Source organism: Ahaetulla prasina, chromosome 3, assembly GCF_028640845.1.
Source record: "Ahaetulla prasina isolate Xishuangbanna chromosome 3, ASM2864084v1, whole genome shotgun sequence".
NCBI lineage: Eukaryota > Metazoa > Chordata > Lepidosauria > Squamata > Colubridae > Ahaetulla > Ahaetulla prasina.
The window spans coordinates 174,450,245-174,475,156 of NC_080541.1; the positions used below are offsets into that span (position 1 = coordinate 174,450,245).

General features: G+C 36.2%; 1 long non-coding RNA gene across 3 annotated transcripts; it reads right to left on the reverse strand.

Annotated features, from left to right (window-relative positions):
• Positions 1-4,474: 4,474 nt before the first annotated feature.
• LOC131196308 (uncharacterized) lies at positions 4,475-23,929 on the reverse strand. Of its 3 annotated transcripts, XR_009154693.1 has the most exons (6): positions 23,616-23,929; positions 17,823-17,887; positions 15,918-15,960; positions 10,388-10,487; positions 9,677-10,025; positions 4,475-8,638 (listed from the first exon to the last, which is right to left on the reverse strand). It is a non-coding gene; the product is annotated as an uncharacterized LOC131196308 (long non-coding RNA). The 3 variants fall into 3 exon arrangements; XR_009154692.1 differs by lacking the exon at positions 10,388-10,487 and having other exon boundaries at positions 23,616-23,924; XR_009154694.1 differs by lacking the exons at positions 10,388-10,487; positions 17,823-17,887 and having other exon boundaries at positions 23,616-23,923.
• Between the last annotated feature and the right edge of the window lie 983 nt (positions 23,930-24,912).

Here is a 24,912-nt window from a genome sequence, read left to right on the forward strand (position 1 = left end):
TGCTGCACTGTCAGAGCCCATCCCCAGCTCAAAAAGAACATAAACATCATCACAATTCAGAAATTGATTGGAACACATCAAAAGTTATATTTTAAGTAAAGATGTAAAATGAAATGGTTGACAATGTCGCTATAGGAGCTGATAATTTTTTTCAAAATTATGCAGGCTTATAATTCATGTTTACACGTTTGTCATTGGCTGGTAGTGAGAGCATAATAGAAAAATAGTGTATGTTGAAAGTAGCAAAAGGAAATGTCACGCAAGTCTGAAATAAATTGAAGATTGTGCTGTTTTATAGAGCTGCAAAAATAGCCAAATAGCAAAAAGTTTCACTGGCAGAATTATATAAAATTGTTTCTAATTAACTGTCTCCCACATAATATTGGACTTTTAAATGCTGACTAAAATGTGACAAAGATTCCAATTTACATATATCTTTCTCTTGCACATTAGCTAAATTTCAAAAATTAAACTTAAGAATACTAAATTCTCTAAGGAGTTGAAATATTAAATATGACACTTAGGTGAGTAAAATTTAAAATACAAATATTCTTTAAAATGGTAGAAAATATAAAAATAATTTAAAGGCTAAAAAGCTATTTAAAACATTTTTAAAGATTACAAAATACTTAGAATGTTTTGAAGAAATATAAAATTTTGACATAATTATGTGTTTCCCTTTTATATACCTGTAATACATTGAAATAAGTTACAGAAAACATTATGGATATTGTGCTCATTCAAGGCTTTGAGTTTTCCCATTCACATTATAAAGGAAATCATAATTCACAGAAATAAGAACCACCAGGATGTAGTCTGATGGATTCAGAAGAATCATTCAAGGGTTTGAGTTTTCCCATTCACAGGCTATTTGAAGAATCAGTCCAGATATCACGCTAGATCAGACTAGCTTTTCCTAATTCAGTTTTTTAAATATGGGTATCATTTGGAAAACCACTATTGCAGAAACCCCATTGCCACTCTAGAGCATGAAAAAATATAATCTCACTATTTCTAAAACTATTTTCCGATAGGACATTGATCTTTAACTATATGGGCTTCCTTCTGCCATTTTCCCATAATTACTACTGATGTTTGGGAAAGAGTTTAGCAGGGAGGACAAATCATGAAGAAGCTTTCCTAGACCTGGTGTAATTAAGCTAGGTAGATTATGTCTCAGACAAATAAATCAAAAATTATTTTGCATTGAGATTCCTTCTAAATTAAACCAAAATTATTTTTATTTAAAGGGATATTTTGCCTTTTCCAGAAAAATAGCCACTCAAGGTCTTGACCTATAACAGTCTTCCAAGCCTGGTACCCTCTGTATGTATTGGGCTAACAGGTTGTATTTTACATTGTCCACTCATCCTTTCTAACATAACCTTTCATTTGACTATTGGACCTCTTCCATTTTTGCTTGGTTGACTCTTGCATTAGCCCTTCCTCCCAGCTATCCTCAATTGACTGGTTAATATTCTCTGGCAGTAATTTCCTTCCCATTTATATCACCAGAGAGGTCTGTCCTCTCAAAGTGCAAGAAATAGAAATCAGTACTCAGAGGGGGAAAGACCATTAGCCTTGAACCCCTCAAGCTAACTTTATCCCCATCTCACTCTCACCCTGAGACAACTTGAGGACAGTTCCTTCTATGTTACAGAAAAATGATTCAACTATCTTGAAATAATTAGAAACAGAATCAGGGTGTATTATGGCCTTCCCCAAACTGGTATCCTCCAGATATGTTGGAGTTTAACATCTGTCACCAATGCTGCTTGGCCAATAGGTTGACAAGATACATTCTAACACATCTGGAAGGTATCAGGTTGCAGAAAGCTGAGATTATGAAATCTCAGTGAAGCATTCACAGGAGACTTTCCCAGCTGACTATGACTGTAAATTGTAACAGAAGTTTAGAATGTCTCTAATTACTTGTGACTCTTAGTGGAACTGTGATCCTGAAAGATAAAAATGTTAGGAGGTACTCTTATTGTTTGAGAAACTGTTAGAGTCCAGCTATGTTTAAAAGATTAAAGAGGGAGAGGGAGGAGGCAGGATGTCACTCTTGCTACTTTCTCCCACATTCAATTGTTTCTCATCACAGCTTTAAATTAAGTATTTTAATATAATTTTAATATGGAATTCATCAATTCTCTGCCATTTCCAGGTAAAAGGGATAGAAGTTCATCCACGAGTATGGCAATAATTGTTCTAAAAGTGAGCCCATCTTATTTTTTTTTCTAGCAGAGAAGAAAATAAAAATAAATTATACTGAACACCTGAACTAGAGAATATTTGCAAATAATCTTAGCTTATGTAGGTATTATCAGTTTGAAACTCTTATCAGGAACATTAAATTCTACTCCCTTCCAACACTGTTCAGATGACAACTTCCTACACTTGTGCATTCACTCCAAATGCCTGTGGAAAAGAATTTCAATCTTCCACATGAGCAAAGACCCTGATAATTGAAGTTCCTAACTTATGCACAAGCCAAAAGGCATGTACAGCTGTATACATGAAGGTTTCTTTACTGCAGGCAGTTGTACTCAGACATGTGACAACATTCAAGCAATGTCAGCAGGGGTCAGTCTTATCTGGAACAAGTACATAAATGGACCTATTTAGATTTTGCTGTGGGAGAACAGCAGTGATGGAATGTCTCCAATTATTCTTTCTGTCAGCATCCCTGCAATGACTCCCGGAATCCCGTTCCCAAGACTGAAAGAGCTTCAAGGATCACATTCGAAAATCTCATCAAATCTCACAAGGGTTCAGCTTTTTCAGTCCAAACCTCAGCAATGAAGTGATTTTTTTAAAGCATTGTTTTAAGATTTCACACTGCTGTTCTCTACTGATATTTAGTGAAATGATTTATATTCAGCTTTCAGGATCCTATCATCATTTGTGCCCGACTCCAACATCTGTCCTATGAAGAGGAATACTCTTAGGGCTGGGTGAAATTTAAACACCAGCCACCCTTACTTTCCAATAATCAAATGATTAGGAAATGTCATTCCCCAGATGGAAAAAAAATATGCTAGCAGCTAAACACATTTCAAAACTTCAAGCTGAAATAAGGACTTTGTCTTTTGGCAAAAATCTAAAAATGGAAGGATGGCAGAGGTGATTAATTATCTTTTTGCATTCTGAGGCAGTTACTGTAAAAAAAAAAGTTTAAGAAACAGTTTCTCATAGATTGATCTTACTGCAGATTCAGCACTTCAAGGCTATATCTGGAATTGTCAAACAGATGAAAAGCCACATTAACTTATTTCAAAAAACATTCCAAAATTCCCTTCTGACCCCTGTGGTATGCGTCTTCCTCAATTTCAGGTCCTCTACCAGAGGCCTGGGAGCAGGACCTTCTACAGCTCAGTATCTTAGCTGTTTCTAACACTGCACTCTTCCAGACAGAGGCCTCCGACTTCATTCCTGAGATCCGTTGCAGCTATTCTCCCAGCTTAGGAGTTACAGGATTACAAGTGGTGTAGTTTTGTATACCAGTTCATTGGTTTGAATTATGGTGGTAGTAGGGATTATCGTGAGGACTCTATTGGCATCTTCTAGCATACTGATGGTGTTTCTCCACTGAGCATTGGTACTGGTCTTCTGCGTTGATATAGCTAGTTTATCCATGATCTTATGCCTCATATGAGCAGCTGTGGTCTTTAACAGAGAGGATGGCAGTAACATTCCTGCTTCAGGTGTTGGCTGCACATCCAGTTGTTCTTCCTGATCTTCTTGAATCTGGGATGTATGGTATAGTTGATCCAGCTCAGGGGTGTTAAACTTGCGGCCTGTGGGCTGGATGCGTCAGGCGCAGGTCATGCCCAGCCCGGTTTAGCAAAGCGGGAAGTTGCTATACATCATGTGATATGATGCTGCAAGTTTGACACCCCTGATCTATCTCCAAGTTGTGGGAGCAGCTTCCTGTTCACTATGTTGAAGCTTTGGGTAGCTAGCTGTTTCTGACTTAGCATGGATGCAGGTCTTCTGTCCATTCATAGTTCCCTCATACACTTTATATATTTTCTCTCATAAGGTCTGATATTGTAGTAGCATTCCATCAATTACAAGTTCTATTGTCTCATCGCTATATGGTTTGTCCCAGTAGCCCACTTATGAATCAGACTGTACTGTTCCTCAACATCTGATGCAAACCTTGTTAATCAAAGCAATGTCTCAGCCAGCATGACTCTCCTTGTTCATCTCATTCTCATGTTTGAAGTAGGCAGGTAAAGTGTTAGGAGGTCTTTGCCCAAGGACCTTTCCTGGTAAATTAGGTACCAACATGGTATCCTACATCAAAGGTGGCACTGTAACCACTATGCTACCCAGCCACCAATATAGTTAGTGTGTGTGCATGTGCGTATGCGTGTCCTCTATGTAGGTGAAACTTTGGGAATATTAGATCACATAAACAAAGCAATAATCATTTGGAGATTTATTTCAACAGTTATCGTAGTTCAAGTTTCAGGCTGTTTCTCCAAGTAACACAGTATTCTTTAGTACATAAAATGGTAGCTGTAACAAAAGCAGACAAAGCAACTCTCCATACAGAAGAGCATGAAGCAAAGAAGCAAGTTCCAGGGATGAATCTAGAAACAGGAAATGTAGAAGACACTTTCTGACCCATGCAAAAGAAATAAGTAACTAAACTTTCTGGGGAAGGAAAGGACACTATCAGAGAAAAGATAGGATTTTGAATCTGTAGAAATCAAAGGGAATATAGCTGCAGCCTATGAGAAGGTAAGGAGTCATGATAATTGGTGACTTATTGATACAAATGTGTGCCAATTGGATCCATCAGCTCATGAGCTATGCTACTGGCCAAAAACAAGGACCAGGAATGTACCAGAATCACTTACAAGAATTATCAAAAACTGAAAGTTATCCTTTTCTGTACAGACAAATAATACCACATAAAGTAACTTTTATTAATTTATGGCATTTCTACATTGCTCATCTCACCTAAGTGACTATATAATTGTATAACATAAACCTTAAAGGTCTAGGAATAAGTTCAAGAACCTAAAGGATGAAATAGTGTTCTCATCCATACTTCATAAAAGAAGGCTGAAAAAGAAAAAAAGGAATACTGAAAATGAATGACTGGCTATTCAAATTATGTTGACAGCAATTATTTGGTTCATGGTCTCAGTTATGAATGATGGATTGCTGGCATGAGATGAGATGTAGTTCACATAGACTAATAAAAATATGCTTGGAGAAAGCTTGTTAAGTTTGCTCAGGAGAGTCTTAAATTGAAACCTGTGGGGTTTGAAAGACAAACATTCTGAACAAGAACTTTGGACAAAGACTTATGTAGAAGAAATGGGAGTGTTGCTGTTACTATGGCTCACTAAATCTCTCAGTGAAAAAATCAGAAAGAACATTGGCTCATAAAGTTCATGGCCTTCATTTTTTTATACAATAATGCTCATAGTATGGGAAATAAGATTTAATAGTTATAATAGAGTCCTTGTGGGATGACTGCTGTGATTGGAATATGACAATTGAAGTATGAAGTTTGTTCAAGAGGAACAAAAGCAAAAGAAAAGAAAATGCATTCTTTTTAAAGGGAAACATACTATTCTTTAACCTGAGTATGGTAGAGATAGATCTTGGATTTCAAAAAAGTAGATGTTGATCAGCTCAGGTAAATAGGTAAACATCAGGAGAGATTGGAGGAACTGAATATGTACAATGTTATAAGATTCTATCCTGCAATTGTATTTCTTAACATTTTTATTCACTGGATGGGTAAAATGGGTGGGATAATTCGTAACTTGAAGCTTGAAATAAAATTCAAATTCTTATTCAAGAGACTTTTCTAAAAGGGCTTGCTGTAGCATGTTCATAAAAATATATTTTCTATGCCTACATGAATTCTCTTTCCAAGCAATCCCATCACTGTAGCTTGGGATGACAGTGATTTCCCTGCCTTTCTTGGCATATTTACCAATTTCCTTTTCACTTCCTCATCAACACCTCACCTCAAGTGAAAACTTAGTGTTGCCCAGCTAAGATTATTTTACTTATATAATGCTGCAGAAGTATGCAACTGCAACTTATGAAAATAATGAAGCAAATTCTATGCCAAGGATAAGAGTGAAGTATTTTAAGATGACACTTTGTCATCCAATTTTCAGATTAAATTTTCTTCCCATAATGTCCTAAGAATTGCCTAATATAAATAGAGATAGTGGAAAATACAGATGCTTTCATACAGGCCAAGTAATGCACCTTTTAATACTTGAAACAGTTTTTTCACAAATAATAAAAAGTAATCACACGTATATCCACACACAAAACATATTCAGCAACTTTCAACAAATGTTAGTTATGTAGAAGAATGAATCATATATAGTGGAAATACAACATTTCTAAAAATGCAAAGGTTTAGGGAATACCTTATTTATCCTTTATTATTATTATTCATTCATTTAATTTGTACAACTGCCCATCTCACATTTGTGACTCCGGGTGGCTCATATAATTAAAACAACCATTGCAATGTCCTCTTCAAAAATACTTTACTTTTATATGAATTTATAAACTATTTTAAAACTACATTAAAACCATAAAATACAAGGACAAAGCCATGTCTTCAGAGTTTTTTTTAAAAAATAAAAGAGTTGTGGATGATTTAACTAATAATATTTCAGAGTGGGCACTGCCAGTAAAGACTCTTTTCCTGAATCCCGTCAGATGGCACTGAACCCCTAATGTGTCTCTTCTGCTAGACCTGGTGAGATAGGTAAAAATATAACTCAGAAAATAACCTGGCCCCATACCATGAAGGGTTTTATGGATCATTACCATAACACATTATCATTGTATTGAACCCAGAAGCAAACTGGCAATTAATGCAGCTCACAGAGCAGAGATGTAACATGCACTAATTAAGGAATCCACATAATTGCCCATGTCAGTACATGTTGCATCCGCTGAAACTTCTGGATACTTTTCAAGGGCAGCCCCATACAATAATCCATTCAGGATGTGACCAGGGCATGAATGACTGAGTACAACCTCCTGGTGCAGGAGACAGGAATCAGTCGTCTCCTTATAGGATTATCTGTGACCTGGATGGGCTATTGAAGCAATGCAATCCAAATTAGGGTAGATCTATGTGGAACTATTTTTCATTAGCATTTGTGGTTTTCTCACTAATTAATTTCTAATTAGTAGCTAATAATTTACCTTGCTTTGCCTGTTTGCACATAGAATTCAATCTGAAGCCATTTTCCTAGTTCTCTCTTATAGACTGCACATGTTGATATAGTTAAGTGCACTTCAGTGTTCTTTTTCTGATAATGAACAATACGATACTCCAACACAATCCCCCAGAAATGGGGTGAGATGAAGTATGTCTTTTAAATATCAAGATTACCTAGTAAAGTAACCTGATGTTTTCCATTTGTCCCATTCAGCACTATATAGCTAATTCTATTGAAATCAATGTGATACACTTAGAGTTCAGAGTTTGGATTTTAACAAGTTATTGTGCAGTTTTAGACTGTTGTTTCTCATCCGCATAAACCACATGACACTGTTGATTTAGTAGGCATATGGTATTTATCACACATACTTTTCTTTAAATGCAATACTGTATCAAACACACTATGGTTATGCAATTAATAAGTGGGGAGAATCACACTTACCAAAACCTGCTGCAGAATTATATTAAACCTGTGCAAAATTGGCCTAATTTTAGGTTAAGAGTTCCACCATAATGTTGCCGATTTCTGTTTCAGATACCCAATATTTCATTTTATTTCTCCCTTGCTATATTGTTTTCTGATGTATAATCAGAACCATTAACCATAGAATGCAATACTATGGTACCTACATATAAACTCTTCCCAGTCCAAAACCTATATTGTTTGAATTTTGATTGACTAGAAAAAGTGTTTCAGAGACCTAGATAATAATTATGAGGTTCTTCAAGAGCTATTAGGTTTTTCAAGAGCTTTTACCATTCCAATTCAAAAGGGTAATGTATTAACCTACTTATTTTGATTAGAATAGGAATAATTCAGAATAGCATAAGAATAATTGTTAATATCCAATTCTTGGACTAGGAGCTATTGTTATTAAAACCTACATTTCTATGTCGGTATATTAATCAGCACTACAATGTTTATATTGTCTTTCCTCACAGACAACAACAATCTCATGATTACTTAATCCAATCTAAACTTAAAGCTTGTTTGTGGTTTCATAATCCTTTGAACTAATTTTAAAAACATCAGTTCCCTTGGGGTTTGAGAGTTTATTAGTCAAACGAATGCATTTATTCTATAGTAATGACCTTTCTTTGCCCTTGGCCATAGTGAGAAATGGTCAAGCTGAACCTGTAAATAAAACTGATAAACCCTCAGATGAACATCTATGATTGGAGATAAGATTGGGGCTTATCTCTATTGATGGGGACTGGTTTATATATCTCAGTCTTCTCAATCCAATGCCTTCCAGATTTTGTTGGATTCTAGTTTTCAGAATTTGTAGTCAGTGGACTTTCGGCTGTTCTTGTAGAAATTCAAAGAAATTAATTCCAATGTCCATGATTCTTAGCTGGATAGCACTATAAATTATGATAGGAAGGTGCAGCATTGCAAAATTTCAGAATCTGGAGAATGATATCAAAAAGAAAGTCATTTTATAACACCATACTATACTTATAAGCACAGGGGCTTCAAATAAATCTTGAACTTGAGTTTACATAGACTACTCAAAATAATTCTGGACAGTGATCAGCTTTTAAAATAAATTGTGGAAGGGCAAGTTTACATAGAATCAGCAATGCAGAATAGTTCCAAATGTGTAGGGACATGACTCTGATTTCTCATTGATAGACTATCAAAGCATTTGAAAGAAATGTTTTGCAACATGCCAAAGCACAAACAGAATAATTCTTTTGACATATTAACAGAGCCATGTATTGGCAATCAAATGCTGCCCTTGGTCATTCCCATTCTGATGTGTATGTACAGCTATTTTTGAACCATATTTGAAGCATAAGAATATATATGTGTATGTATGTATATATATATGTGTGTGTGTGTGTGTAGTGTGTATGTGTGTATGTATATGTGTGTATGTGTGTGTATATGTGTGTGTATGTGTGTGTATACACACACATATATTAAAAGTTTTACAGAGAACATGAAAACTAAAACAAGTAAAACTAATTACAAGTAAAGTAATAAAGAAATGAAGAAAACAGGCAACAGTGCAGACAGAAAGAAAAAAAAGGAACAGTAAGAAGCTTGTGATTTCCTTTGCGGCAAATATAAATACAATTACAAAATTAACCCTTAATCTATGGTTACAAAAAAACCTTTCCCTCTTTTGTCTATTATCCAGACTTTTTTTCTAATCAGCAAAACCAAAATATTTTTTTCTAATCATCAAAACCAAAAAAAATGCATTTTTCCATTTCATGCAAAAAGTTTATAAAAGGTTTCCAGTCAAACATAAATGTAAATACTGTTTTTTTCTCTCTAATCAAAGAGGTTAATCCATGTCCACGGGAAGAGGGAGGACTGGGGTGGGAAACAAGTAACAAAAAGAAGTTATATTTCAATGACACAAATTCTCCACTCTTTTTGTGAATGTGTTTTGATGCCACGTGACATACATTCATGCATAAGGGCATAACACTTACTTGTAACTTTATTAATTTACATCCCAGAATTTCTCTGTTGCCTAATCTTCAGGCTTTAGGCTCTAGACAGTTTACATCACAGGAAATAAAATGTCAATACAATTACAAGCTATCAGGTTCTGCAGGTCCTGAAGCTGAGATTCTTCATTAGCAGTCCAGCATGTTGCAAAGATTTGTTTCCTATGATTTGCACAGCCCTCTTAAACAAACCTTTCATGTAATCAGAGACAAAAATTCTAGGACCAGGGCACTCAGTTTACACCTGATTCTGGGTTTCCCATCAAAACATAATTTATTCAGAAAAATATTTTTCAGCACGCTCTTCAGTCTTTGGATGTGCTGTACTCTTCTGAAGAGAAAAAAGAACACATATTTTCATGCAATTTACAAAAGTGAATGCAAGCACTAAGTATACTTTAGGTTCTCCAACTGTGTATTAAAATTTGATACATCCAACTGAATGTACTAAATGTATGTATCATATTTTTATATAATGGCTAGATTTCAAAATGATGTTCCTATTTTTAATAAAAAGACAAAATCAGAAAGAATATAGCCAGTGAAATAATTTAATTTTGCAAAAGGCTATATTTCTTTGCAGAATTTTAATCTGAATGATAATCAAGCTCAGATCTGCAAAAAGTATTATTTCTAGTACTGTTGTTGCAAGTTACTGTTTAAATTTTAAAATAAAGGGAACGGGTGTCAAACCTGCTTGTGAAAATTATTTTTCCTCCATTTCCAGGTGAAGAAAGTCTCCTTACTATAGCCCAGAAAATATCTCTGAATAAATGTATCTTTTTCAGCCATGCTGTAATAAAATTTATTTTATTAATTGAGCTATTATGGTTGATATATCTTGAGTTACAAACTAGCATTTTGCAAACTAGTATTTTGCAAAATGCTTGCAAACTAGCATTTTGCAAGATCAAACCATTATTAGTATAAGAATAAGCAACATTTTGGAATGGTGGACATATTTGGAGTGTTCAGTGCATGTTATAAAAGCTTTCACAAAAAAATATCATTAAGAAGCTGGCCTGTTCAAAAAATTGCTGTTATGGTTATAGCCAGTTAAAACATTAATTGATTAAGAATCAAAATTGTATCTAATCTATTTCCCCTTTCTTTCTAACCTACCTTTGTCTTTTTCGCTGGGCAAATCATTATGTTAAATGTATTTTTTGCAAAGTCTAGGCATTTCTAAATAAAGCGTGGACTACAACAGCCACCAAATGTTTTAATATATTAAATATGCTTATATGTTGGAAGCAATGTATGGTAATTTGTTTACAGCTTGCTCTAAGCTGGCTCTAGGCTTTACAGTTTGCCTGGTTTCCTTTTTAATTATTTAATTAACAGAATCTAAAAATAAAATTAAGATCAGGTAGGGTAAGGTGCCAAGAAAAATCCTTTTGGGCACCATTCATTATCTCTGAATTAAGCCTGATATATAAACCCACTTTTTCTGTCAGACAATATGTCTCACACTTACACTGAGTATTGTTTAGTAAGTTTCAACTGTATTCTTCCTTCTCCCCCACTCCCAGGGTTACCATTGTGATAAGTCATATCTAATATCTTATATTTCAAATGAAAGAATTAAAGTTTCATTAAGCAACTGCAATTTTCACCTCATGTTAAGAGATCCTCTGCCTCATTTCCTGACTGTTTCTTAGGAAAAGAAAGCCAAAAAAAATGCATTTTCTACAGATAGGAGAAACCTTGTAACATTTTTAAAATGTACTAAAAGAATGACTGAAACAGGACAACTGTGCATTGTAGAATAATGGGCCATTTTGAAAGATCAAACTGAAAGAATGCTACTGAAAGCAATATGCTACTTTCAATGTAAGAATTGTTTGTGATGTATGCCTCTGAATATTTAGTTCAACATATTATGAAGTAATGTGCCCTTTTTTTACTTTTTTAAATCCTCAAGGCCTTTTTTTCTTAGATTTGTTTATTACCCACTTAGATCAGATATTTAGCCTTCTTGTTAGAAAAGATGTCAAAATAATAGATCTGTCAGTGGGATCTGAATGGCACTCTTCTCTTCCAAGGCCTTCTTAATACTTAATACTTTGATAATACTTAAAATCAAACTCTGGTTTGACCTATCACTATAATCTCAGTATTATCAAATTATGGTACTCAAAATATAACTGAATCTTTATCACAGCATTTCAAAAGTAGGGTTCCTACTTTCCATTCCTAAATTTGGGTCACATCTCTTAAATGAAGCATTCTAAATGGCATATTCTACAAACTGAGAAACATGATATAGTGGTGAAAATGTCAGATTAAGGCCTGAGAGATTCAAGGGCCACCTTTCTCTTATAGTCACTCTCTTAACTCAAAGGTGCTTTTTTTCAAAAGTCAACTGGACTTTCTTGGGTTTTTGATTTTTTTTTTAAGATGTTTTGCTTCTCATCCAAGAAGCTTCTTTAGCTCTGACTGGATGGTGGGGAATGGAAGGATTTTTATCAGGGGTGAAATCTAAAAAATTTTGCTTGGTGTGGCTTGGTGGGTGGGTGTGTCCTGTGACTGAGTGGGCGTGGCCAACTAAATGTCACTCACAGCCATGCCCACTCAGTCACAACCCCCCCACCAAGCCACGCCTACAGAACCCAGTAGGGAAAAAAATTAATTTCTATTCTGCCTTTTCCCTTTTTGCGAGATGTCTGCAGCTGCAGCCTCTCTGCCCGCTTGCCACCCACTCACCACCTGTTCTCCCTTCACCTAGGGTCGGGGGCCGGGGCCCAGGGATGCGCCATTCCCCTAAGCCCCGGAGCTGCCACCTGCCTCAACGGGGTCGGGGAATGCACCATTCCCCAACTCCGGCCTTTCTCTGGAGCTACCATCCACTCACTGTTTGCTTGCCGCCTGCTCACCCTTCGGTTTTGGTCAGGGGCCGGGGCCCAGGGATGCCCCATTCCCTGAGGCCCCGAAGTTGCCCCCTGCTCGCCGCCTCCTCAACCGGGTCGGGGAATGCACCATTCCCCGACACCAGGCTTGTCCCGGAGCCGCTGCCCGCTCTTCCTTCACTACGCAGCATTACTTACTTTCCTCCAGTGGCTGGCTGCCAAGAAAGCAAGCGTCCAAAAGTTATTGGAGTTTCTCTCCTTGAATATGCCACCTTGTTCTATGCGCTGGCTGCGCAAGCGCATACCCAACCTGCCGCTGATAAATAAATGAAATAAACGGTGTGCGCTTGCACAGCCGGAGCATGGAACAAGCAGCAATGGCGGCAGCATATTCAAGGAGAGGGACTCCAGTAACTTTTGGACGCTTGCCTTTCCTGGCAGCCAGCCGCTGGAAGAAAGTAAGTATACGCTGCGTGGTGAAGGAAGAGCGGGCGGCGGCTCCGGGACAAGCCTGGTGTCGGGGAATGGTGCATTCCCTGACCCGGATGAGGCAGGCGGCCAGCAGGGAGTGGCTCCAGGGTCTCAAGGGAATGAGGTATCCCTTTGCCCTGACCAAAGGCAAAGGGCAAACAGGTGGCAAGTGGGCAGCAAGTGGGCGAAGGAAGAGTGGGCGGCAGCTCCAGGGTAAGGCCAGAGTTGGGGAATGGTGCATTCCCTGACCCGGCTAGGGCAGGTGGCGGCTCCGGGGCCTCAGGGAATGGGCCCTGGCCCCTGACCTAAGGGCGAGCAGGTGGTGAGCTGCCTTCCCAGTGTTCTGGTATCCAGCTTGCGAAGGCTGGACTGCGGGCCGTGGACTGGTTCAGGGGCGTGGCCAGCCAGCGATTGCTACCGGATCTCCGCTACCTACTCGCCTGATCCGGTCCGAGAACCAATCTCCGCTACCTACTCGCCTGATCCGGTCCGATCCGGTAGCATTTCACCCCTGATTTATATTCCTTGCACCCCTGATTTATATTCCTTGCAGACGGCTGGTCATTTGCATTCTTTTCTCAAACTGAAGTTTGAGAATGGTTCCTGTAGTCTACAATTTTTCTGGAAATCCATTCATACTCCCGCACCATTCAAAGGGTGTTCATCCCAAAAAACATAGCTAAATATCTATGGAGATTCTCAGTCATCCAGGTCATGGTTGAGAAAAGGGAAAAAAGGCACTTTTGAGACAACCATGACCTGGATGACTGAGACTCTCCATAGACATCTTTTAGTCCAATATATGTCACAGAACTAATACACCTACACACTTTATACACACATACAAATATATGGTTTCTACTCATATATAGAAACATATATATGGTTTCTACTCATCCAAGCCTTTTTGTTGGATTAAAATGGGGAAAAAGCACTTAAGATTCTATCGCTATTAAATTCATTTATTAAAAATTCATGCAAAAAATCAGGGTTTTTTAGATATGAAAACACAAAATAATGCAATTGGATACATCAAAGAAAGGCATTGATGAAACCACACAGTCAAATAAACTCTATTTAACGCTTTCTGGAGGACTCTGGGATCAAAGACTACAAATAAAACAATAATATTCCATGTGTGTGAAAATCTAACATATTCCAAAAACAGCAGGAATTTAGGCTTACAAAGATCCCATAAAACAAGTGATTTCTTTTTAAAATGCATCTTATCTTAACATGCTAAATTACTGAGAGTGTGGATAACTTTTCAAATAATTTATCTATCACTGATTATGCTGTCATGGGACTAAAGGAAATTACATATCAAAATGGAGAATTTATATAATCAGATTATTCTCTCTATAATCTATAAAAATATGGGATAGTACATTTGCTATTGTTCAAGATATTGTTCAAGATTTTTTGTTTTAGAAATAAAGTACTGTGATTTATTTCATTTGTTACCAAACATTCCAAAAGTTCCTTTAAATTATAGGGGGTGGATTCATAATGTATAAAAGGTGAATTGGAGATGAAAATGTGGCTGAGGAACATGACTGGCGTAACTATTATTCATGCTTTAGTTAATCTGGACTACTGCAATATTGTCTGTGTAGGACTGCTCCTTTATAACAACCTAGAAGCTTCAGCAAGTCCAGAATGCAGCAGCTCAAGCAGTTATGGGCACAAATTGCTTTGCCTGTGTGACTTTGTATTATGAATTCAGAATGAGATATTACCTTTAAAGGCTTTTATACCTTAAGACCTGGTTCTTTTCAGGAGTTCTTACTCCTGATAGCTTCTGCCCATCTAAAAAAAAGTGACAGAACAAGACCTTCTTGATCCCTATATCTGTAGTGGATATCTCGAGCAATCACAGAATTTGGTCTTCTCAGTCACAGACCATTTCTGGAACACTATTTTCCAGTGAACCCCAATTCATGGATTTTTCCTAAACTGGTAATACATGGTTTTTCAGCAAGCCACTGGAGTCTGATGTGTTTAATTTTTCCTTCTTGCAGGGGAATATTATATGTATTTGAACCATTTATTACGCATTTATTACGATTTTTTAAAAATTAGTTTTATGTTTTTAATCCAATTACTGTATTCAGGTCTATAAGCCTGTCAGAGTTGGGTGTTATGACCAGAATGGCACACAAGTCAAGGAAGGAAGGAAAGGAAGGAAGGAAATAAGGCATTCATCTATTTCCCTCTCTTGCTACTGCATTAATGAAATAGCCTTAAAAATCAATCTCATTCTTGCTAATATAGGAGTAAGTCTGGGTGAATTTAGCAATACTTATTTCTGAATAACATATATAGGATTGTATTGTTAATATCTATTTTGAACAACACTATTTAGCATTTTAAGTTTTTATGAACTGCATGAAACATCACCTCATTGTACAATCTGCAGCCATTAGTACTTCTCCAACTTGGAAGAGGATATATAGTAGCAATATTGTATAATCTGTATTGGAATGAAGTGATGTATAATGATACATGTGTTGGATTAGATTGAGAAGATCATTTTAGCCTCAAAAACTCAGGATTACTATTTCTCAACTCAACCTACCTCATAAGCATGCTATTGTGGGATTAAAATGAAGGAAGATCCCCATAAAAAAACTCTTTTGAGTTCTTGGAAAAGAGAATAGGATAGAATGACGATTAAAATCAAATTTGGAAAATTTGAAAATAGACCCTTTCAAAATTCCAATGAAAACCTGTGATCAAAGTAGACTGTCAAAAAAATTAATTGCCCATGTTACTTACAACTTCCATTGACAGTATAACTGATGGCAATGCTAGAGATTGCAATTAAATTGTAGCTGCTAATAAATACCCACACCTACATCCTACCAGGCATGCAATAAAGAACTTGTTCTTACAAAACTCACTTTTTCTTTCCTTCTTTCCCCCAACTCCCATCTCTTTGTGGTTCTAGGTGGAGGAGAAAGAGAGAGATAATGCCGTGACATACAATATACAGAAAAGAAATATTGGATAGAGTAGGTTATTGTTACACTGCTTCAAAAATTTTCATTTTTCTTTAATCAGTGCGTTTATTTTCACAATTAGAGTAGGTATATCTATACACAGGAAGGACATTTATCATAGATTACATCAATTGATCTCATTCTGAGGAAGTTTTGCTTTCCTCTCTAGTACTGTACTTACAATGGTTTACCTGTCTAGGTCAAAGTAAAAAGATTTGAGTTTTTGTTATATACATTTTTTCTACTAAAAATGGGAGGCAACCTGAGTCAGAACTTTTTCAAGAACAAGAGAATTTATGGCTTATATGTATGGCTATCTTTTTGAAAAACTGACATATTAGAAAATTGTGAGCATTCTGTATATAATGTGTGTAATCCACAATATTATTACACCTAAATACAGTTTAGCAAAGGTTATATATGCTTTAGTTAACACTAACTAATTAACATAAAGAGATTTAAATTAATTTTACTTTCCAGTTTTAACTATTTTAAAGGACAATTAACTCTTTTCACACATGGGAAATTTCATTCTTTGGATAAACAAGGGCACCAAAGAAAAGCATTTAAAAGGCTTTATTCGGTTTTCCATTCTGATGTTGGTGATCGACCTACTAACATGATTGATTATATGCCATCAAGTCAGTGTTAACCACATAGATTTTCTCCATGACAATATGTCTCTAACCAGGTCTTTCAGCAGTACACCCATAACTTCTATAGCTGAATCCATGTATAGTATGTTGCTGCTAGTTATCCTCTTCTCTTCCCTTCCATTTCCCCCAGTATCAGAACTTTCTCTAGGGAACTGGGTCTTTCAATCATGTGCCACACTGACATTAACTGTTATCCCACTGTTAGTTTTCAGATTCTAAATGTGATCCACCTAGCTGTAATTTCAATAGACAGTGTTTTGCTATATGTATAAATGCCATTATATTTTGGGCTTTATGAATTCCCTTCTGCTTTACCAGGCAGGTTACAGATCCTAAATTTCCTCAAGAAGCTAGTGTGAAAATTAGAGAGCTTAAAGACTTGTGAATCTAAGCCCAAGGCATGCAAAGCATGATTTATGACTTAAGGTATAAAAACCTAATTGTAGTGATTTACTTAACAAGCTTTGGTTAAAATTAAACTCTGTTTAACATAATATACAAATGTTGGATTACTTCCCTATGAATTCACTGCACAGCTTGTTTTCTTCTATTGAATCTATGCTCTATGAGCTTGCCAAAGCTAAAATAGGTTATTGGTTATCATATTCTTGTAGTACTATCCAAAAGGAATCCAAAATATGTTCTGCATATTCTGTTAAAAGTTCTTCTGGCTTTTTCTAAATTACAGTCATGAAAATGCTCAAGCCTTTAAAATTTAATGTCACCTCAAAGTAAAAATTGTTAGATGAAAGGAAATGAAAAAGAATTTGAGTTCTCTTGTTGTTGTATCAGAGAGCAGGCAGATTGTTGATTTTATTGATTTTATATCTTTTAAGATCATCATCATCATATTATTATAGAAACCCAAAGACCATGGACTTCTGCAGTAACAGAGCATTCCCTAGTAAAAGAAATCTGACAAATTTGGGCTGCGTAAAATAGAAGAAATTATCTATTAACAAGATATTTGGATATTATTCAAAATTTACTTGGATGCATTTACACTGATAAGAATTTAAATTTACATATTCTTAAATGTTACTGGTATTGTAATTATAGTATCACCATAAAGTATAGTAAAATATACTGTAAGGTTTGACCAGAACTGGGAAGATTCAGAATTAAGTCTACTGTAGCCATGGAAGCTCACCTGTCTTTAAGCCAACCAGTATCTGTGCAATCTCTTTCACGGAGCATGTATGTCACTTTGAATTCCTGTGGAAAAACAGGATGTGAAATACACACACACACACACACATTCTATTATCTTTTCAGACATATATACCTATGACTACATATATACATATACATATACATATACATATACATACATACATACATACATACATACATACATACATACATACATACATACATATATATATATATTTATATATATGTAGGTCTTTGGTTGTTCGGGTTTTCTCCTGTGTAAAATTGGAAGTGTCTTGGCGACTTTTCGACGAAGTCTCATTCGTCATCTTCAGGCTTCAGCTTCATGCTTCTGGGAGCAATGTGTGATCACAGCTGTTTCTTCCTTTTTAACTGCTAGTGGGGGTTTGAACTGATTGGGTGGGAGCTTGGCTGTGCTCTGATTGGATGGGGTTTTTTGTGCTCTGATTGGCTGGGGGTGTGTCCTGTTTGGGTCGGGGTTTGGTTGTGCTCAGTTTAGTCTGTGTTGCAGGGGGATTTGAGCTGGTGAGCCGCATTGCTGTTGTTTGGCTTCGTGGTCGTGCTACATCTTCATAGTGCGTGTCAGTCTGCTGCATGTATGGATTGGAGGGGTTTGAAATGGCTAATGTTGCAGCTGCGGTCTGGCTTCTGGTCCTTGGTCGTGCTTCATGATCAGTGTGGGTTTGGGTCTGCTTTCTGGGTGGATGTGCGGTGGTGACATCCTGTGTGGACCTCGTGAGTGTGGGTCTGGTGTCATTCCTCATGTTAGGGACTTGTTTGTCAATAAAGACGGGTTTCCAAATGGCTGGTAGGCGGGAGGTATCATCCCCAGCCAATCAGAGCACAAAAAACAAAAATCTCCAGCCAATCACACCCCCAGCCAATCAGAGCACAAAAAAAACCCCATCCAATCAGAGCACAGCCAAGTTCCCACCCAATCAGTTCAAACCCCCACTAGCAGTTAAAAGAAAGAAACAGCTGCGATCACACATTGCTCCCAGAAGCACGGAGCTGAAGCCTGAAGATGACGAATGAGACTTCATTGAAACGTCGCCAAGACACTTCCAATTTTACACGGGAGAAAACCTGAACAACCAAAGACCTACATACAAACACGCGTGAAAACCTCAGAATATATATATATAGGACCAGAAGCCAGACCGCAGCTGCAACATTAGCCATTTCAAACCCCTCCAATCCATACATGCAGCAGACTGACACCCACTATGAAGATGTAGCACGACCACGACCACGAAGCCAAACAGCAGCAGTGCAGCTCACCAGCTCAAATCCCCCTGCAACTCAGACTAATCTGATCATAACCAAGCCCCCACCCAAACAGGACACATCCCCATCCAATCAGAGCACAAAACCCCCCCCATCCAATCAGAGCACAGCCAAGCTCCCACCCAATCAGTTCAAACCCCCACTAGCAGTTAAAAAGGAAGAAACAGCTGCAATCACACATTGCTCCCAGAAGCACGAAGCTGAAGCCTGAAGATGATGAATGAGACTTCGTCGAAACGTCGCCAAGACACTTCCAATTTTACGCGGGAGAAAACCTGAATAACCAAAGACACACACACACACACACACGCATCTATGACCATCATTTGTGTTGTAAATGTTGTATCTTTGATGTATTTTTTTCTCTTTTTTCTTTTGCTTTTATGTATACTGAGAGCATATGTACCAAAACAGATTCCTTGTGTGTCCAATCACACTTGGCAAATAAAATTCTATTCTATTCTATTCTATTCTAAATCCTTTGGCCGTTGCCATGAAATAAAGTTCTCTTGAACTTTGTGTTTTTACTTTGATCAGACATTTATAGAAGTCTAATATCCATTCTACGTAAGAGATGAAAAACTGTAGCTATTGCTAAAAATACAACCAATAGAAAATTAACTACAGTGAAAATGACCTGACCTAAATTCAGTGAACATTTCTAGGGCTAGTACAGAACATTTGATATGTTCATAATAGAAGGTCAACAATGATTCAATGCAAATCATGTCAGTTTTCCTATTATTTATTATATTTTAATGAAAAGGACATATTATTACTAGATAAGCAATAAATACATGACATCTAAAAATATCAACAGATTGTGATAAAAAAAATCAGCATAAAGGCACTTGATCTTGCATGGATGAATCGTATATGGAATTCAAATGTAAGCTCTTAAGTTTATGTCATCCTGCTCTTTCAGCAAAATAGCTTTTATTATAGTTACACATATAAGTAATAACAATAATCAGTTAGAACTAGATGTAAAAAGTAATAAAAATAATGTAAGTTGAATCCTTCTGTGGAAAAATGAGGCCAGACATTGAGCGGTGGGGAAGTGATGCCTCTGCTTTACTTTCATCTCATATGAAGTAATCTCCACCTTACAAACACATTTTCTGCCTAGTAACTAGTATCCAAATTAGTGTAAAGCAAAATATATTCAAGTAATGATTAGCATTATTCTTTCTATCTAGGATGCATAGTCTACAAGAGCTGTGGGAGTTATAAAAACAGTCTTAGAAAGATATCAAACTTGCTTAAGAATTTTATATGACTGTTGTATAAATATATACTGAAGTCCATATATTAGAAATCTCATCAATGTTATCTAATCTCAGAAATATCTTTGCATTAACTGGCATCTTCTTATTAACTGTAGTTTTCATCAGAGAATGACAAGTAAATTTTAAATTTAAATTTTAAATTTTTTAATCTTTTGTAATTTTATATGGGGTATTTTAGGTTGGTCAATCTGACGGTTTTAATTCGGCCACTATTGAATAGGTATTTTAAATTGATATTTTTAACTTTGTATATTTACTGTTTTTTATCCTGGCTGTACACCGCCCTGAGTCCTTCGGGAGAAGGGCGGTATAAAAATTTAAATAAATAAATAAATAATAAATAAATAAATAAGTAAAAAAACACTGAAATAATTTTTGAAGAATGTACAAAAAGACTTAGTAGCCAATCACAGATTCACTAAAGAGTAAATAATGATACATAATTTATTTAGTGGAATTATTTTGACTCAAACTCTGAACTTTTAAGCAATTCGCCTATAAAGTATCAGTTTAGTATAGCAACATAGTTCTTTTAATAACTTTCTAAGTGAATTATTTAAGCAGTAGTTTTAAACTTCAAATTCTCTATTGCCATGATTTTGAAAAGTGAACGTAGGCTTCTAAATATTCAGCAGAATATTTGCTCACTTTAATCATACATCAAAACTTCAACTTTGGATTAGCAAGAGGCTTATTCACTCACTATATCTTGCTGCTTTATGTTTTCAGAAATATATGATTGGAAAAAGTATGGGTTTCTTAATTTTCACAGCAATAAACTATAGTGCATAAAGAAGCAACACTTTCAATGTTTTAAGACACATGTTAATTAGGCTTTGTGTCTTGGATGTGGACATTTCTTTGCAGATAACTTGAACAGAGATGTACAGAGATACATTCTGTGAATTTTGCAAATATTTCAGTCAGGCATTTTCAGACTATAAAATTATAAGCTACGCCCTACCCTATTCAACGCCACTTTGATTCCAACTCTTGCTAAATAGATGCATTCAATCTACAATCTGCTCCATTATTCTTCAGAAATGTGCAAGACTCCTGTTTTTTTCTCAGAGTTAATTTATTTAGATCCACCTTTACTTGGTCATAAAACATTCTAGTATTAAATTGAGGTTGATTAGATGTTCAGCTTGCACCTTTACTTTTGGATTAGCTGCAACAAGATGGCAAAGTGTATAAATGCTGCATAAAGTTGCTAATTGTGTTGTAAATGTTGTACAATTGTGTTGTAAATGTTGTACCTTGATGAACGCTGAGAGCATATGCACCAAGACAAATTCCTTGTGTGTCCAATCACACTTGGCCAATAAAAATTCTATTCTATTCTATTCTAATCATGTTTATACTTATATCTGTTATCTTATACACACTTGACAAAAAATTAATTAATTTTTTTAAATGTATTCAAATATGCTTTCTTACAGTTACTATTGAATTCAGTGAAATTTACTTTAAAATAAATAAATAAATAATAAATAAATAAATAAGTAAAAAAACACTGAAATAATTTTTGAAGAATGTACAAAAAGACTTGGTAGCCAATCACAGATTCACTAAAGAGTAAATAATGATACATAATTTATTTAGTGGAATTATTTTGACTCAAACTCTGAACTTTTAAGCAATTCGCCTATAAAGTATCAGTTTAGTATAGCAACATAGTTCTTTTAATAACTTTCTAAGTGAATTATTTAAGCAGTAGTTTTAAACTTCAAATTCTCTATTGCCATGATTTTGAAAAGTGAACGTAGGCTTCTAAATATTCAGCAGAATATTTGCTCACTTTAATCATACATCAAAACTTCAACTTTGGATTAGCAAGAGGCTTATTCACTCACTATATCTTGCTGCTTTATGTTTTCAGAAATATATGATTGGAAAAAGTATGGGTTTCTTAATTTTCACAGCAATAAACTACAGTGCATAAAGAAGCAACACTTTTAATGTTTTAAGACACATGTTAATTAGGCTTTGTGTCTTGGATGTGGACTTTTCTTTGCAGATAACTTGAACAGAGATGTACAGAGATACATTCTGTGAATTTTGCAAATATTTCAGTCAGGCATTTTCAGACAACTATAAAATTATAAGCTACGCCCTACCCTATTCAACGCCACTTTGATTCCATCTCTTGCTAAATAGATGCATTCAATCTACAATCTGCTCCATTATTCTTCAGAAATGTGCAAGACTCCTGTTTTTTTCTCAGAGTTAATTTATTTAGATCCACCTTTACTTGGTCATAAAACATTCTAGTATTAAATTGAGGTTGATTAGATGTTCAGCTTGCACCTTTACTTTGGATTAGCTGCAACAAGATGGCAAAGTGTATAAATGCTGCATAAAGTTGCTAATTGTGTTGTAAATGTTGTACAATTGTGTTGTAAATGTTGTACCTTGATGAACGCTGAGAGCATATGCACCAAGACAAATTCCTTGTGTGTCCAATCACACTTGGCCAATAAAAATTCTATTCTATTCTATTCTAATCATGTTTATACTTATATCTGTTATCTTATACACACTTGACAAAAAATTAATTAATTTTTTTAAAAAAATGTATTCCAAATATGCTTTCTTACAGTTACTATTGAATTCAGTGAAATTTACTTTAAAATAAATATACTTAGGGCATAGATTTGGGTAAGAAAAAGTAAATATGTATACAAAGGAAGCTGCATTTAGAAGTCTCTCTCTATGAACTCAGATGACATTTACTTATGAAGAAACGTGGCCAGGATTATTTTAGTTGTCTCCTAACTATCAATCTATTTCAGACCTGTAGGGGCAAATGCAGAATATCCTCTTTCCTCTCTTTAGTTATTTTAATTGAGGATATTGTTCCCTCCAATAGCAGCCTATTTAAGACTCCATTATCTATGATTAATCTCTCTATTTTTGAAATCTCATAACACATTAAAAAAATCTCTCAGTCCCAGGACCGGAGTTCAATTGAAACCATAGTGGGATTTAAGATTATCCTGCTAGAACCAAACTTGTCACTTTCTGTAAAGCCATATAGTTTTATCATCATCATCATCATCATCTCTGTTGTCAAGGGCACCGGGGCTCCTAGGATGAGTGTGAAAACGGTGGAAAGCGAGGCTATCGTGTAGACGGGGCCATCTGACATGAGCTTGAAACCGTGGTCCCCGTCAACACTGCCCTCCACTCACCATTCAGGTACTTTCGTATCTCTTATATGGGACGGTCCGAGCGGGAAGGCTACCAATGTCCAGAGGAGTATTCAAATTTCATGGCTGCCATTCGACACGTACCACTTGGTCTATTTGTTCGTGTTGCTGCTGAAAGACCTTTGGGTAAAACGGGGCAGAAAAGAACTGATTGAGGACAAGGGGAGATGGGCTCCGTAAGCATTTTCGCTCCTACTTCTACGCAACCCCCCGCACCTTCGTCCTCCTTTTCGGTCCCGCTTAGTAACTGAGACGGCCAACCAATCCTCAAACTACCAGCCGGCTTCCCGGCCTTGCCATTGGCTGCTTCTGTTGGAGGCCTTTTAGCGAATCCCCGAGCTCGTTGCTTCTTCCCAGACAAAAGACAGGCGCGGGGGCTCTGGCAAGCGGGGCTAACTAATACGCGCTCTCCCCCTCCCCCTCACGACATTCACTTTCCACCGCCGCCACCCCGCCGACCTGGCGTCCATCCTGGAAGCGAGCCAGGAACGCAATATGCAACTTTGCCTTTTCTTGAAATAAGGAGAGCAGAGAGGAGAAGTGAAAATGCCCACATATATTCAACAACAAATAAAACCCCTCTCCTCCCTATCAAATAATGCTGTTGCTCCATAAACTATAATAAAGCAAGCAGGCTCTCTACTGTCACAAAGAACTTGAAAGTTTTAACAATGTATCTAAAGCTATTTAAATATCTGCTTAAACAACTAATCTCCACCTCGATCATAAGATATCTGGACTTTAAGATACCTAAACTCTTTGCTTATTAACACTAAACTAGTGGAAAGGATAGCAACAAGCCGGTCCTGGAATTGAATTTTTCACAACTTTGTCATTGTTAAACTAAAGCAGATTCTCATCAAGAGACTTTGGTATAACCTTAGTGAAGTGAGGATATTAGCTAGATGATATGTTAAATCTGTTACTAATTAGAAACCTAATTAGAAAGACTGCAGGTGTCATTGACTTTACTCCAGTTGTAAATAATGGCATGATAGGCCAACACTTCCATCATATATATTCTGTATAAACATGAAGCAAAATAAATATACATGTACCAGATGTAATAGGGCAGATAATTCTTCCATATGATAACCTTATTACCACAAATAATCCTGCAAGGCTTCGCTATGGATCACAAATATTACAGTGAGTGACCATGTCAATAATTCATAATGTGCTCCAAGAGAATTGTAGTTATGGGTGAAGGGGAGCATTCTGATTCTACATATACAGAATACATCACAAACATAATGGATGAAAGTAAGTGTTATTAGTA